At 38.2% G+C, this 13,458-nt stretch overlaps 1 protein-coding gene and 1 non-coding gene across 4 annotated transcripts in view; one reads left to right on the top strand and one right to left on the bottom strand.

Annotated features, from left to right (window-relative positions):
• STAT4 (signal transducer and activator of transcription 4) overlaps positions 1 to 13,458 on the top strand; it is a 125,811-nt gene that overhangs the window by 18,024 nt on the left and 94,329 nt on the right. The window lies entirely within an intron of this gene.
• LOC129488903 (U6 spliceosomal RNA) lies at positions 11,994 to 12,100 on the bottom strand. Its single transcript, XR_008659749.1, has one exon. It is a non-coding gene; the product is annotated as a U6 spliceosomal RNA (small nuclear RNA).

Genomic DNA, 13,458 nt, shown 5'->3' with positions numbered 1-13,458 from the left:
TAAAGCTGCTATTAGCATTCATATGCGATTTTGTGTAGGAGTGAGTTTTCAACTCATTTGGATAAATATCTAGAAGCATGACTTCTGAATCATTATTATTGGACTTTCTGTTGCAAACCCCTTTTCCTTATTCACCTTCCTTTTTGCCTTTCTCCCTCAGATAGAATGACTTAAGAAAAATAAAAATAGTGCATATTCATAATTTTTTAAAATTAAAGCAACACTAAAAGAGCAAAGAAGAAAGTATGAAAAAATCAAAAATCTATGGCCTGGAAAAAACATATTAATATTTGATAGGTGTCATTCCAGACATCCCCTTATTATACATATATATATGCAGATGGAAGGTGGAATTGCTCCCATCCCCTACCCCCACCCACCCACACACACACCAGGAACTCTCCATATCTCTTACCTTACATTATTTTCCTCCATAGCCTTTATAAACCTCTGACCTCCTCTATATTTACTTGCCTTTTTCTTGCCATTAGAATATCATCTTCATAAAGGGAGGGATTTTGTTTGGTTTAACTGCTATATCCCCAGTGCCTGGATAGTGCACCTAGACACATACTAGGTGCTCAATAAGTGATTTATGAATAAACGAATACCTAGATAGGAATATCAGATCAAAAAATAAACCATATTATTAATATATATTTTAAAATAAAATTTTATTTTTATTTGAATTCAATTAAATATTTTTTTAAATATTAAATATTTCCTCACCATAAGAAATATTTTTTCCCAAAAGACATTCCACTCAAGTTAATTTTTAAAACTATGAAAACCTCCGGGCACAGTGGCTCACGCCTATAATCCCAGCACTTTGGGAGGCCGAGGCGGGCGGATCATGAGGTCAGGATATCGAGACCATCCTGGCTAACACGGTGAAACCCCGTCTCTACTAAAAATACAAAAAATTAGCTGGGCGTGGTGGCGGGTGCCTGTAGTCCCAGTTACTCGGGAGGCTGAGGCAGGAGAATGGCGTGAACCCAGGAGGCGGAGCGTGCAGTGAGCCGAGATCATGCCACTGCACTCTAGCCTGGGCGACAGAGCGAGACGCCGTCTCCAAAAAAAAAAAAAAAAAAAAGAAAACCATTAAGAGATGATGAGATACAGAAACCACATATTTCACTTTTAGTCAGTTATCTGTTCACTCCATGCTATTAAATATGAGGAGAAATTAACGTTCTTAAATTTGCTTCCACTTCTCATTCCCATCCCCACCTGCCAATTTTCATCATTTATATTTTGTTAGTTACATTATCCTTGTTGTATCATGGCAATTCCACACGGTTCTTTAATTTTGTGTATAAGTAGATTCAGTGCTCTTCACCACTTCTTTCACCATTGCTTCTCCATTCCTGAGGTTTCAAATTTTGATTCATTCTGAATTGTCTAGATTTCATCAAGTAGTTTTTCAAGAAGCTCTCAATGATGCTGTAATCTTTGAGAACGTTCATGCTTAAGAATATCTGGTACTGTAAAGGACACCCTCACTTGCTATAAAGCTCTTGGTTTATTTTTCTTTCTCTCAACTATTTGTAGACATTGCTCTATCAAAACGGGAGAAGTATTAGGCCAACCTGCAGTTTTTGTTTACAGTTAAGAGTGATGTTGAAGCTATTTTACAACCAAGACAGTATGAGCAATAACTAACCAGAAAAGATTAGGATCGAGTAACTTACTAGCCCTACTGATGCATACCCACTGAATATAAGCTCTGCTTGTAGTGAAAAGTCAAAGAGAACAGAAGGATTTAATGTGAAGAATGGAAGTCCTCCATTTCTTAAACGTTTCTCTTCAGTTATGTTCCAACTGTAATTTAGTGTGGAATGAATGGCGTGTTGCATGCTGTCTTCTCTTCAGGAGTAGTTGTAAAGCTAGATAACACACACAAGTGTAGAGAATAAACAGGCCTCTAATTTGCTGTAGTCCCCAGGGTTGGCTAAAGCACAGCTGCCCCTGGATCAACATGGAGAAACCTGCATTCCAAGGTCCAAATCTTGTCCCTAGGACTTAGCTTCTTCACCTGTGACATTCAGATGATACTAATTGAGGAAACCAAGATACAGGAATTTAGTACCCATCTATTCCTTCCAATACAAAACATCGGAGAATTCTGGCTCTTGCAAACTGTTGTTGATATTTTATACCCAGATGCTATCATTACCTTTGAAGCCTCTTGTGCCTCCTCCCTGACTCCACTCTGCTCTCTTTCCACCTGGAGCAACCACTGACCCAAAATTTGCATTTGTCATTTTTTTTCTTTTTGTTACCATTTTACCACATAAATTTGTATCCCTAAACAATAAAGTGTCTAGGTTTGAAAGCTGCTAAATCCACATGAGTGAGATCACACTGTATTTATACTTTAGCAACTTGCTTTCTTCACTCAATATGGTTCCTGACATTCATCCATATGGATGTGTGTAGCAGTAGTTTATTCATTTTCATTGCTGCATAGTATACCATTGTGTGAATTATCACATTTATTCATTCTGCTGTTGATGGGCATTTACGTTATTTCCCATATTTCTTCACTATTACAAACAATGTTACTGTGAACATTCTTATGGTGTGTCCCTTGGGGCACATGTGTAAGAAATTCTCTAGAATATATACCTAGGAGTGGAATTGCTGAATCATGCACTATGTACATCTTTAATTATATTACATAATGCCAAATTGTTTTTTAAAAATGGTTATACCAATTTACACTTTCCTTATAGGGCTTGAGTTCTGGCTCAATATTCTCATCCACTCTTGTTATGGTCATGGGTCATACAATCTGGTGGTATATCCACCTTATTTCCTCATTTTACTTTTTATTATTTTTCTAACTTTTTCTAACTTTACTCAGACACTTAATTTTCATCCCTTTTTTAATAAATGCATTTAATTTTTGATATTTTTGAGAGGAGATTTTGTATACTTTCATATGTAGTGCTGTCATTGTTCGTGTCTAAGTAGTCCATAATTCCAGTTTTGAATTCTATTTCTGAAGTAGAATTCCATTCTACTATAAACATGTAGAAATGCTATATAAATTATAACAGGCTTTTAAATGCATAGATAAGCTCACCACAAATTAAAAGAAATCACAGAAACAAAAATTAAGAAAAACCTGTAAAACAAAATTTAAGTAGGAGCTCACATGATGGCTTCCATGCATTCTTAGATTTTAGAAATACAGGTCCCCAGCATGATAAATTTAAAAAGCAAATGAACTGCAGGACACTAGAAAGAAAATATTCTAAAAGTAACAGAGGATAACAAATATATTATCTATTTAAAAAACGGAGATAGGCCTGGCACAGTGGCTCACGCCTGTAATCCCAGCACTTTGGGAGGCCGAGGTGGGCGGATCACGAGGTCAGGAGATCGAGACCATCCTGGCTTACATGGTGAAACCCTGTCTCTGCTAAAAAATACAAAAAATTAGCTGGGTGTGGTGGCGGGTGCCTGTAGTCCAAGCTACTTGGGAGGCTGAGGCAGGAGAATGGGTGAACCCAGGAACCGGAGCTTGCAGTAAGCCGAGATCCTGCCACTGCACTCCAGCCTGGGCGACAGGACAAGACTCTGTCTCAACAAAAAAAAAAAAAAAAGGAGATAGACTGAAAGCCAAAACAGTAACAAGTGAGAAGAGGGTAGAATAATTTCTTCACAGAACTTCAATACACTATCTGTCAATATTCTATTCCCAGCTAATTCTATTAGCTAATTCTATTCCCAGTTATTATACAAGATTGAAAGTTCACCACAAAGATACCTTCATGGAAGGAATTCCTAAAGGAAATTAATTAGCACAGAAACTAAGCATACTTGGCAAAATTTCAAAAAGACCACTAAAACAAGTGGAAATAGACTACATAAGAAATTAAAAGTACAAAATGTCAAAAAAATCCAAATAATGTATATTAAATTGACAAAACTCCTCAGTTATAAGACAAATTATGTTTTTTTGGTAAGAGTGCACCCAGAACATGAAGTAATAAAAGGGTGATGAGGTCAAAGAGATGAGCTGGGGCTGTCTCATAAAGAAACTTGTGCACCTTAATAAGAAATCCGAGACTTATTGTGTGGTGGGAAGCCACTGAGGAGCTTGAGCAAGGGAGTGACATGAACTGATTTTTGTTTTAAAAAGGTCATTCTGGCGGTTAAATGAACTGTTTTGAGTCAAGAAAGAAGCAAGGAGATGTGTTAGAAAATTCCATTGACTTTTTTTTGGAAAGTGACACGTTAAAGTCTTTTTCTATTACCATAGATTTATCACCTCTCCTAATCTTCCTGAAGTTTTTGCTTTATGTATTTTGATACAGTGTTGTAAGGAGCATAAGTAGAAGTTAACATCTTGTTGGTGAATTGAAACTTTCTAAAAGAGACATTTTCTTTTCTTTTCATTTTTCAGAGATGGGGTCTTGCTGTGTTGCCCAGGCTGGACTTGAACTCCTGGGCTCAAGTGATCCTCCTACCTCAGCCTCCCAAGTAGCCAGGACTTCAGGCATGCGCCACCATGCCTGTGCATTGACATTTTTAAAAGTCCATCTAAAGCGTCCTCCTTTGACCCATTTACTTTTTTTTATTTTAAAATTTCACTGCATGCTTTTATTTTATTTTATTTTTTTATTATACTTTAGGTTTTAGGGTACATGTGCACAATGTGCAGGTTTGTTACATATGTATCCATGTGCCATGTTGATTTCCTGCACCCATTAACTCGTCATTTAGCATTAGGTATATCTCCTAATGCTGTCCCTCCCCCCTCCCCCCACCCCACAACAGTCCCCGGAGTGTGATGTTCCCCTTCCTGTGTCCATGAGTTCTCATTGTTCAATTCCCACCTATGAGTGAGAACATGCGGTGTTTGGTTTTTTGTCCTTGCGATAGTTTACTGAGGCATGCTTTTATTTTTATTATCATTTGCTAACTGGTAAATGAATTCATATCTTCATTTTTATACTTTCTGTGTCATTTTTTACTGGGTATGTCTTTTGTAAATATCATGCAGCAAATTTTATTTAGTCAACAAATATTTAAAGAGCACTCACTGTGTTATCAATCACATTTTAAGCATTAGGAAGACAAATGGAGGAAGTTATGAAGCTCACAGTCGAAAAAGTTCACATTTAATTGCTTCTCAGCCTTTCAGTTAGGAGCTACTGTAAAAAGTTCATGCTTCCTATGTTTTGCTTTTTAAATGATGGGAACTTCTATGGCTATTCCTCAAAACGTAGTGTTAGGAAAGTACAAGGAAACAGTCATTAGCCATCTTGTCTGATATTAGAAAAATAAAAAAATCTCTATCGATTAGAAAGCTCTGCTCAGGGTTTTGGTGTTAACTTTGTGGTTAGTAATCTCACTGCCTATACAGTATTTTTCACAAGCCAGGGTAGTGACTATTAGTGAGAGTTTTAAACTTGGTGAGTGAGGGGGCATGGGTGTCACCTGCACCTCACATATTCTACTCTCTGAACCACCATGGCCTATTTCTTAGAGGTCATTTGGGTATGGCTCAAGGAAAATATGTTAGAGCTGAAAGCACTTCAAAAATCAAGCCATAGGTGAGTTCCTTCTTGTTCAGTCTCTAAAAATTGTCTTTTTGGTTCTGAATATCCCACGAAGTGAGATTTTTAATGACAAGGTAAAGCATTAGAAACACATTTTGCAATACCAAAGACGAAAGAAAAGTGGCTTGAAATGCGGAGCTGCTCTGAGTCTGTCAGATCCTCTCTTCTAACTCGTGTTGCTTTCTCAGTTCCCTCCTCTTCCTTCCCCTCTGTACACCACACTCAAAGAGAATAAAAGAGATGACCTCAACCTGAGACCTGAGAAGAATGTGTAGCCACTTTGTGTTAATTCTGAAGGAGTTCTCAGTTGAGGGATCAATATTCATGCCATTTTGCCACACGTGGGTAGCAGTCAATTCATCAATCACTCCCAGTTATTTCCCCAATTCCCCAACGCACACCCTCAAAATCTGTCTCCCGTTAAGATAATACCATGATGTCAATATCACAACACTCATATTTCAAAAGCTTAGAGAACTCTGTGTTGTGCTGTTTAAGACGAAATGTGAATTAGTTGTCAAGACTTTGATGCATAATATGGGATCATTAACAGAAGGTGGATGGTGTGCATCACAATTTGTGCATATCACACTAAATTGAAATCCAGTATGATCAACGGAAGACTCCAACCACCTGAAATTTCATTCATGAGTCATTTTGTGCATATCCCTCCAAGCCTTTATTTTATCCTAGATTGATCTTCCTCTTGATTAAATCTTCCTTAATGATTTAGTACTCGAGTCCATGACGATTCATCCTTTCCCTGATTTTTTATTTTTGTAAAGTTTATGCCAGAGTATGGGGCTTCTTTATGCAATAATCACTTTGTGGGTGATGAAACATATTTTTATTCCAGTGACAGCTTGGATTTCTTAAAAGTAGGGCTCATATGATTTACTTTGGGGTACAATGGCTATCTATCTACTCCACAAATATTTGTTGACTGAGTATTGATTACATCATGGATGTTAACATCAGGATAGTATTGACTGGCAAAGGCATAAAGTGAAGAGTGCTTAGATAAAATTCTTATGTTGAAAGAGTTTGCTACCTAGAATGGAGACAAAGTGCAAATGAATATTTATGATGTAGTGTGGTAAGCACCGTGGTAGAGGCATATGCAATCATAATTCACAGTTAGAAACACGTGGGTTGGTTTATAAAAGCATAGTTCAGGACTCTCTGAAGAGGAGTAGAGGAAAAAGAGTATCTGGTACAGCAAGAGCAAGAACACGACAACATGAGATTTCCTATCTCACAAACGAGCGAGGCACTTTAAGCAAAGACCTTGAATGCCATGCTAAGCAGTTTGGACTTAATAGGGAACCATCAAAGGTTTCAATATGTTTTTATTGAAAAATATCCAGAGCTGATTTTCTCTCTAGGAAGACCCACCCCTTGTCTGCTGTAGGCAAAAGAATATTGGATAATTCTGACACTGGGGTTTTTTTTTTTCTTTTTTTTTTTTCTCATTCCAACCTCTGTTCTCCCTCTCATCAAATCATCCAGAGACTGGACGGATTTTATTTTCCCTAACACAAAAGTTAGCCTCCAGAAGGCAGAGGCTGCAGTGACCTATGATCATGCCACTGTACTCCAGCCTGGATAACAGAGCCAGAATGTCAAACAAACAAACAAGATTAGCTGTAATATACCGAGGTGAGGGGAAACTATTTCATGTGATGAAAAGTCAAATCCAAGACCCACGTCATCCTGGGTACTTACAGAAGAAGCCCACCCAATCTGTCCAGGAGCTGACATGGAAACCCCAGCATGTGAATCTGCTGATCTGACAGCTGTAACAGAAGCTTGCAGAGAAGCTGCCAACCCAGAGGGCAGTCTGTGGCCAGGAAAAAAAAATGAGATTTCTGCAGCCTCTAGTGTGACAACTAACCATACCGCTGAGGAAGTGGGTGGGGAGATACAGATGCTGGTAGAGAAAGACGACATGAAGGTGTTCAAAGTCAGCTGTTGATTTACACTATCTATTGCTTAATTGGCTAGGAGCATCATGGTGGTTGTTAAGCAAAATTTGGCCAGATAATCACCTAAAAAGTAGGATAATTGTGTCTTTCAACTAAGTTTTTAGAAAATGTTTATTTGTCCCCATTTCATGGAGATGAAGACCTGTAAGAAAGCCATCTACACTGTTCTAAACCCATTGTGATTTGGAAACTTTCCAAGGAGATGCTTAATCAAAACCGAGACAGCTCACAATACTTTTTACCTTAAATAAACATCTAACATATTTTAATATAAATTTTGTTAAAGTAGGTTTAATAAGCAAAAGCGTAAAAATGGGAGCAAAAATAAATAGATCTGCTTGAAAACAAGTTTGTCAATATAATCCAAATCAGTTCAAAATTAATTTATGTTTAGCTTTAAAACTGTGACTGAAGGGAGTAATGGTCAAGTAGATATCTAAACTTAGTAGATCTCTAAATTTAATTTGTAGGCATTGAACAGCTTCCTTTAATGGGTCCAAACGAATAACTTCAAATGTATCCATTTTAATTTACCAACAAGAAGTTCATGACTCAGGGAAGAAATTGGTTTTTTCATTAAGTCACCAGGCACCCTCTGACCTTTCATTACTGCCTTTCCTAGAGATGACCTGGGGACAAAAGATTTGCTCAACTTAAACCTAACTCTCCCCACACTCTCTTTCGATAATGAGGATCCAGGCCCGGCATGGTGACTTGTGTCTGTAATCTCAGCACTTTGGGAGGCTGAGGTGGGAGGATCGCTTGAGGCCAGGAGTTCAAGACCAGACTGGGCAACATGGTGAGACCCTATCTCTACAAAAAATTAGTTGGGCATGGTAGCGTGTGTACACCTGTAGTACTAGCTACTTGGGTGGCTGAGGTGGTAAGATAAGTTAAGCCCTGGAGTTTGAGGTTACAGCAAGTTATGATTGCACCACTGCACTCCAGCCTGGGTGACAGAGCAAGGCCCTGTCTCAATAATAATAATAATAATAATAATAATAATAATAATAATAATAAATAATGAAGATCCAGAGCCAATGGCTCAGTAGATAGTCAATTTCCAGTTGTCTATTATCATATGCTCTGATTGGCTACTTTTGTCGAGAACATAGTGATCTCACCTCCAGTGGGCTTCTAAGTGCACAATGAGGTGTAAAGTTACGCAGGTAGCCAAGAGCTGTGTTGGCGCCTAAAAAATGAGAATCTTGTAAATGGCTGTGATATCAAGAACCTGCCTGTTTTCTGTCGTTTAATCTGTGACCTCTGCCTCGGTAGAAAGATACGGGCATGGGAAGATAATCTGTACCGTATCAAACTTTTAAAAAAAACAGCTGCCTTTCACAGCTTACCAGGTTTCCATTATTTATATCTGTCAAGATTTATGTTAGAAATAATTAATATTTCATTGGCTCTCTGTAGCTAAGAAAATCATCAACTCACTAAATCTTTTCCCTCGGATTCTTATATTTCTATTCCTAACAAATAAGAAGTCTTCCTAGAGGTGGAGACATAGAACTATAGAGACAGAGACTTCTCTGGCCACACTGTGGAGTATAGAATAGCAGTGGTGAAACTGGAGGTGTGGAGACCTGTTTGAACATTATTGTCATAGTCCAAGGAAAAGGAAATTAGGATTCTGATCTAGGAAGTGGCACAGGAATGAAGAATATGTTCTGGAGTTGTGAGAGAATTTGATGAAAGAATTGACATGTAATGAGTAAATGTGAGAAAGTGAAAAATAAGAGACGGCTGAGGGTTTCAGCCTGGGTTATTGACATAGATAGACACAGATGTTGATGCACAATGGAGATTAGGTTTAGGGAGGGAGGTGGCATAACAAGATGAGTTTGATAAACTCTATGTGATGTACAGTAGGAGGTTATTATAATGGGAAATAACTGGAACGAATGAGTCTACATATTTGCCTGCCTCCTGCATAAGACTGAGCTCTTTGAGTGCATTCATCTTTGCTTTCCAGTGCTTAACACAGAGCCCAGCATATAGCAAGGGCTCAGTGTCTTTTTTTTTTTTTTTTTTTTTGAGACGGGGTCTCGCTCTGTCACCAGGCTGGAGTGCAGTGGCGCTATCTCAGCTCCCTGCCACCTCCTTCTCCTGGGTCCAAGTGATTCTCCTGCCTCACCCTCCTGAGTAGCTGGAACTACAAGCACACACAACCACACCCAGCTAATGTTTGTATTTTTAGTAGAGATGGGGTTTCACCATGTTGGCCAGGATGGTCTCCATCGCGTGACCTCGCAATCTGCCAGCCTCCACGTCCCAAGGTGCTGAGATTACACGCGTGAGCCACCGCGCCTGGCCTCAGTGTCTTTTTTAATAAATGAGAAGTTGAGTTAACATTGAAAATATTAATATTGCCTTATTGCAATGAATATTCCTAACTAAATGGATCAAATGTCATGTCATTATTGCAAATTCAGTTCAGATAGAGTTCATAAGAGCAATTTAGATTTTAGGATTTTCCTTGCTGAAATCAGCTGTTTCTAAGGATAGAAGGAATTGGTTTTGCAAAGAAGTGTACAGATGGTCTCCAAGTTAAGATGGTTTGGCTTGCAATTTTTCACTTTATGATGGTGCAAAAGCAATTCACACCCAGTAGGAACCATACTTCAAATTTTGAATTTTGATCTTTTCCGGGGCTAGCAATAATAACACAGTACAATACTCTCACGACGCTGGTCAGTGGCAGCGAGCCCCTGCTCCCAGCCAGCTAAGCAATCATGAGGATGAACAACCAATACTCTACAGTGTACTGTATTCAATACATTATGTGAGATATTCAACACTTTATTATGTAATAGGTTTTGTGTTAGACGATTTTGCCCAATTCTAGGCTAATCTAAGTGTTTTGAGCATGTTTAAGGTTTGGTGTTCAGTAAGTTAGGTGTATTAAACACATTTTCAATTTAGAATATTTTCAACTGATGATAGGTTTATTGGGACATAGCCCCCTCGTGAGTGGAGAAGCATCTGTATTTCGAGAATATGGTACATGTGAGAGAAGGTCAGGCTGGATGGGACCAGAAGAAGGAAGGGTGGAGAAAACCTTTCAGTAGAAGGAGGGAGACACTAAACCTCTGGAAGCTGAGAGAAAATGTACCCACTCTGGAGAGGAGAAAGGACTGAAGTGAAAGAGTCCAAGACACACCTAGAACTAGCCTTCACCTAGGGACGGGGGGAGGTGGTCTTTCTGAACCATCCCAACTCCCCAGGAGCCAAGTCAGGAGCTCTGACACTCTGGACTCCAGGAATACAGAAGATCTTGAAGTTCCTCAAACAAAACACAGTACAATGACAAAGTGGTCAAGATTCACTTAGAAATTGCATAGGAGAGCCATTTCTTTTCACTGCACACTCTGTTTGATGAGAAGGTTATACAGTCAAACTGAAAGAGGTGTAGACTGAGGTCAAATATTATGTCATATTTTAATACAAGGCACTTAGAGCAAAGTGCATCACTTTCGTGCATCACTTTTTAAAGATGCTTTTATTGATGCAAAATAAGCACATGGTAAAACACACAAAGTTTAATTGTATAGCTCAATGAATTTTTTTTTATATACATCCATATAACTACCACCAGTTCCAGATGTGGAAGTCTCTCCCATGCTTTTCCTAGTCAACACCAGTCACAAAGGTAACCACTATTCTTACATCACTGTAGATTTGTTTTGGCTATCTTGAACTTCATATGGGTGAAATTTCACAGAATAATTTTCTGGAGTTAGACTTTTTTCACTCTATGTTATGAGATTTCTCCATGCTGTTTTATGTGTATTTTTCTTTGTTTTGTTTTGTTTTTAATTACAGCTTAGTATTCCATTGTATAACTATAGTACAATTTATTTTTTCATTCTTCTGTGGGTGGATACTTAGACTATTTCCAGTTTTTGCTTATTATGAATGAAACTCAGGAACATTTTTGTTTGTAACTTTTAGTAGTAGGCATAAGCACTCATTTCTTTTGAGCATATTCCCAGAGGTACAATGGCTGGGTAACAGGGCATTAAGATGTGTGGATTTAGGAGATGCTGCCACACAACTTTCCATTCGTTGTGGTAATTAACACTGTCACAGAAGTATATGAGAGTTCAGTTGTTCTACTTCCTAGTCAGCACATGTTATTGCCAGTCTTTTTTTTTTTATTTTTATGAATTCAGGGTGTGTCTAGTAGTAAATCGTTGTAAGTTTAATTTCCATTATCCTGATGATTAATAATGTTGAGAATTTTATGCTTAATGGCCATTTTGATATCCTCTTTATTTTTTTTTAATTTTTGTAGGTACATAGTTGGTGTATATATTTGTGGGGTACATGAGATGTTTTGATACAGGCATGCAATGTGAAATAAGCACATCATGGAGAATAAGGTATTTTCATCCCCTCAAGCACTTCTCCTTTGAGTTACAAACAAAAAAATATGTAATGCTTTACAAATTTGTGTGTCATTCTTGATCAGGGGCCATGCTAATCTACTCTGTATCATTCCAATTTTCGTATATGTGCTGCTTAAGCAAGCACTAATATCCTCCTTTTTAATTATTATTATACTTTAAGTTCTAGGGTACGTGTGCACAATGTGCAGGTTTGTTACATACGTATACATGTGCCATGTTGGTGTGCTGCACCCATTAACTCATCATTTACATTAGGTATATCTCCTAATGTTTTCCCTCCCCCCTCCCCCAACTCCACAACAGGCCCCGGTGTGTGATGTTCCCTTTCCTGTGTCCAAGTGTTCTCATTGTTCAATTCCCACCTATGAGTGAGAACATGTGGTGTTTGGTTTTTTGTCCTTGCAATAGTTTGCTGAGAATGATAGTTTCTAGCTTCATCTATGTCCCTACAAAGGACATGAACTCATCCTTTTTTATGGCTGCATAGTATCCCATGGTGTATATGTGCCACATTTTCTTAATCCAGTCTATCATTGATGGACATTTGGGTTGGTTCCAAGTCTTTGCTATTGTGAATAGTGCTGCAATGAACATACGTGTGCATGTGTCTTTATAGCAGCATGATTTATAATCCTTTGGGTATATACCTAGTAATGGGATGGCTGGGTCAAATGGTATTTCTAGCTCTAGATCCTTGAGGAATCGCCACACTGTCTTCCACAATGGCTGAACTAGTTTACAGTCCCACCAACAGTGTAAAAGTGTTCCTATTTCTCCACATCGTCTCCAGCACCTATTGTTTCCTGACTTTTTAATGATGGCCATTCTAACTGGTGTGAGATGGTATCTCATTGTGGTTTTGATTTGCATTTCTCTCATCAGTGATAATGAGCATTTTTTCATGTGTCTGTTGGCTGCATAAATGTCTTCTTTTGAGAAGTGTCTGTTCATATCCTTCGCCCACTTTTTGATGGGGTCGTTTGTTTTTTTCTTGTAAGTTTCTTTGAGTTCTTTATTGATTCTGGATATTAGCCCTTTGTCAGATGGGTAGATTGCAAAAATTTTCTCCCATTCTGTAGGTTGCCTGTTCACTCTGATAGTAGTGTCTTTTGCTGTGCAGAAGCTCTTTAGTTTAATTAGATCCCATTTGTCAATTTTGGCTTTTGTTGCCATTGCTTTTGGTGTTTTAGACATGAAGTCCTTGCCCATGCCTATGTCCTGAATGGTATTGCCTAGGTTTTCTTCTAGGGTTTTTATGGTTTTAGGTCTAACATTTAAGTAATCCATCTTGAATTAATTTTTGTATAAAGTGTAAGGAAGGGATCCAGTTTCAGCTTTCTACATATGGCTAGCCAGTTTTCCCAGCACCATTTATTAAATAGGGAATCCTTTCCCCATTTCTTGTTTTTGTCAGGTTTGTCAAAGATTAGATGGTTGTAGAAGTGTGGTACCAAAACAGAGATATAGACCAATGGAACAGAA

This window comes from Symphalangus syndactylus, chromosome 8, assembly GCF_028878055.3.
Source record: "Symphalangus syndactylus isolate Jambi chromosome 8, NHGRI_mSymSyn1-v2.1_pri, whole genome shotgun sequence".
Taxonomy (NCBI): Eukaryota; Metazoa; Chordata; class Mammalia; order Primates; family Hylobatidae; genus Symphalangus; species Symphalangus syndactylus.
This window is presented reverse-complemented; position numbering and strand designations above follow the sequence as displayed.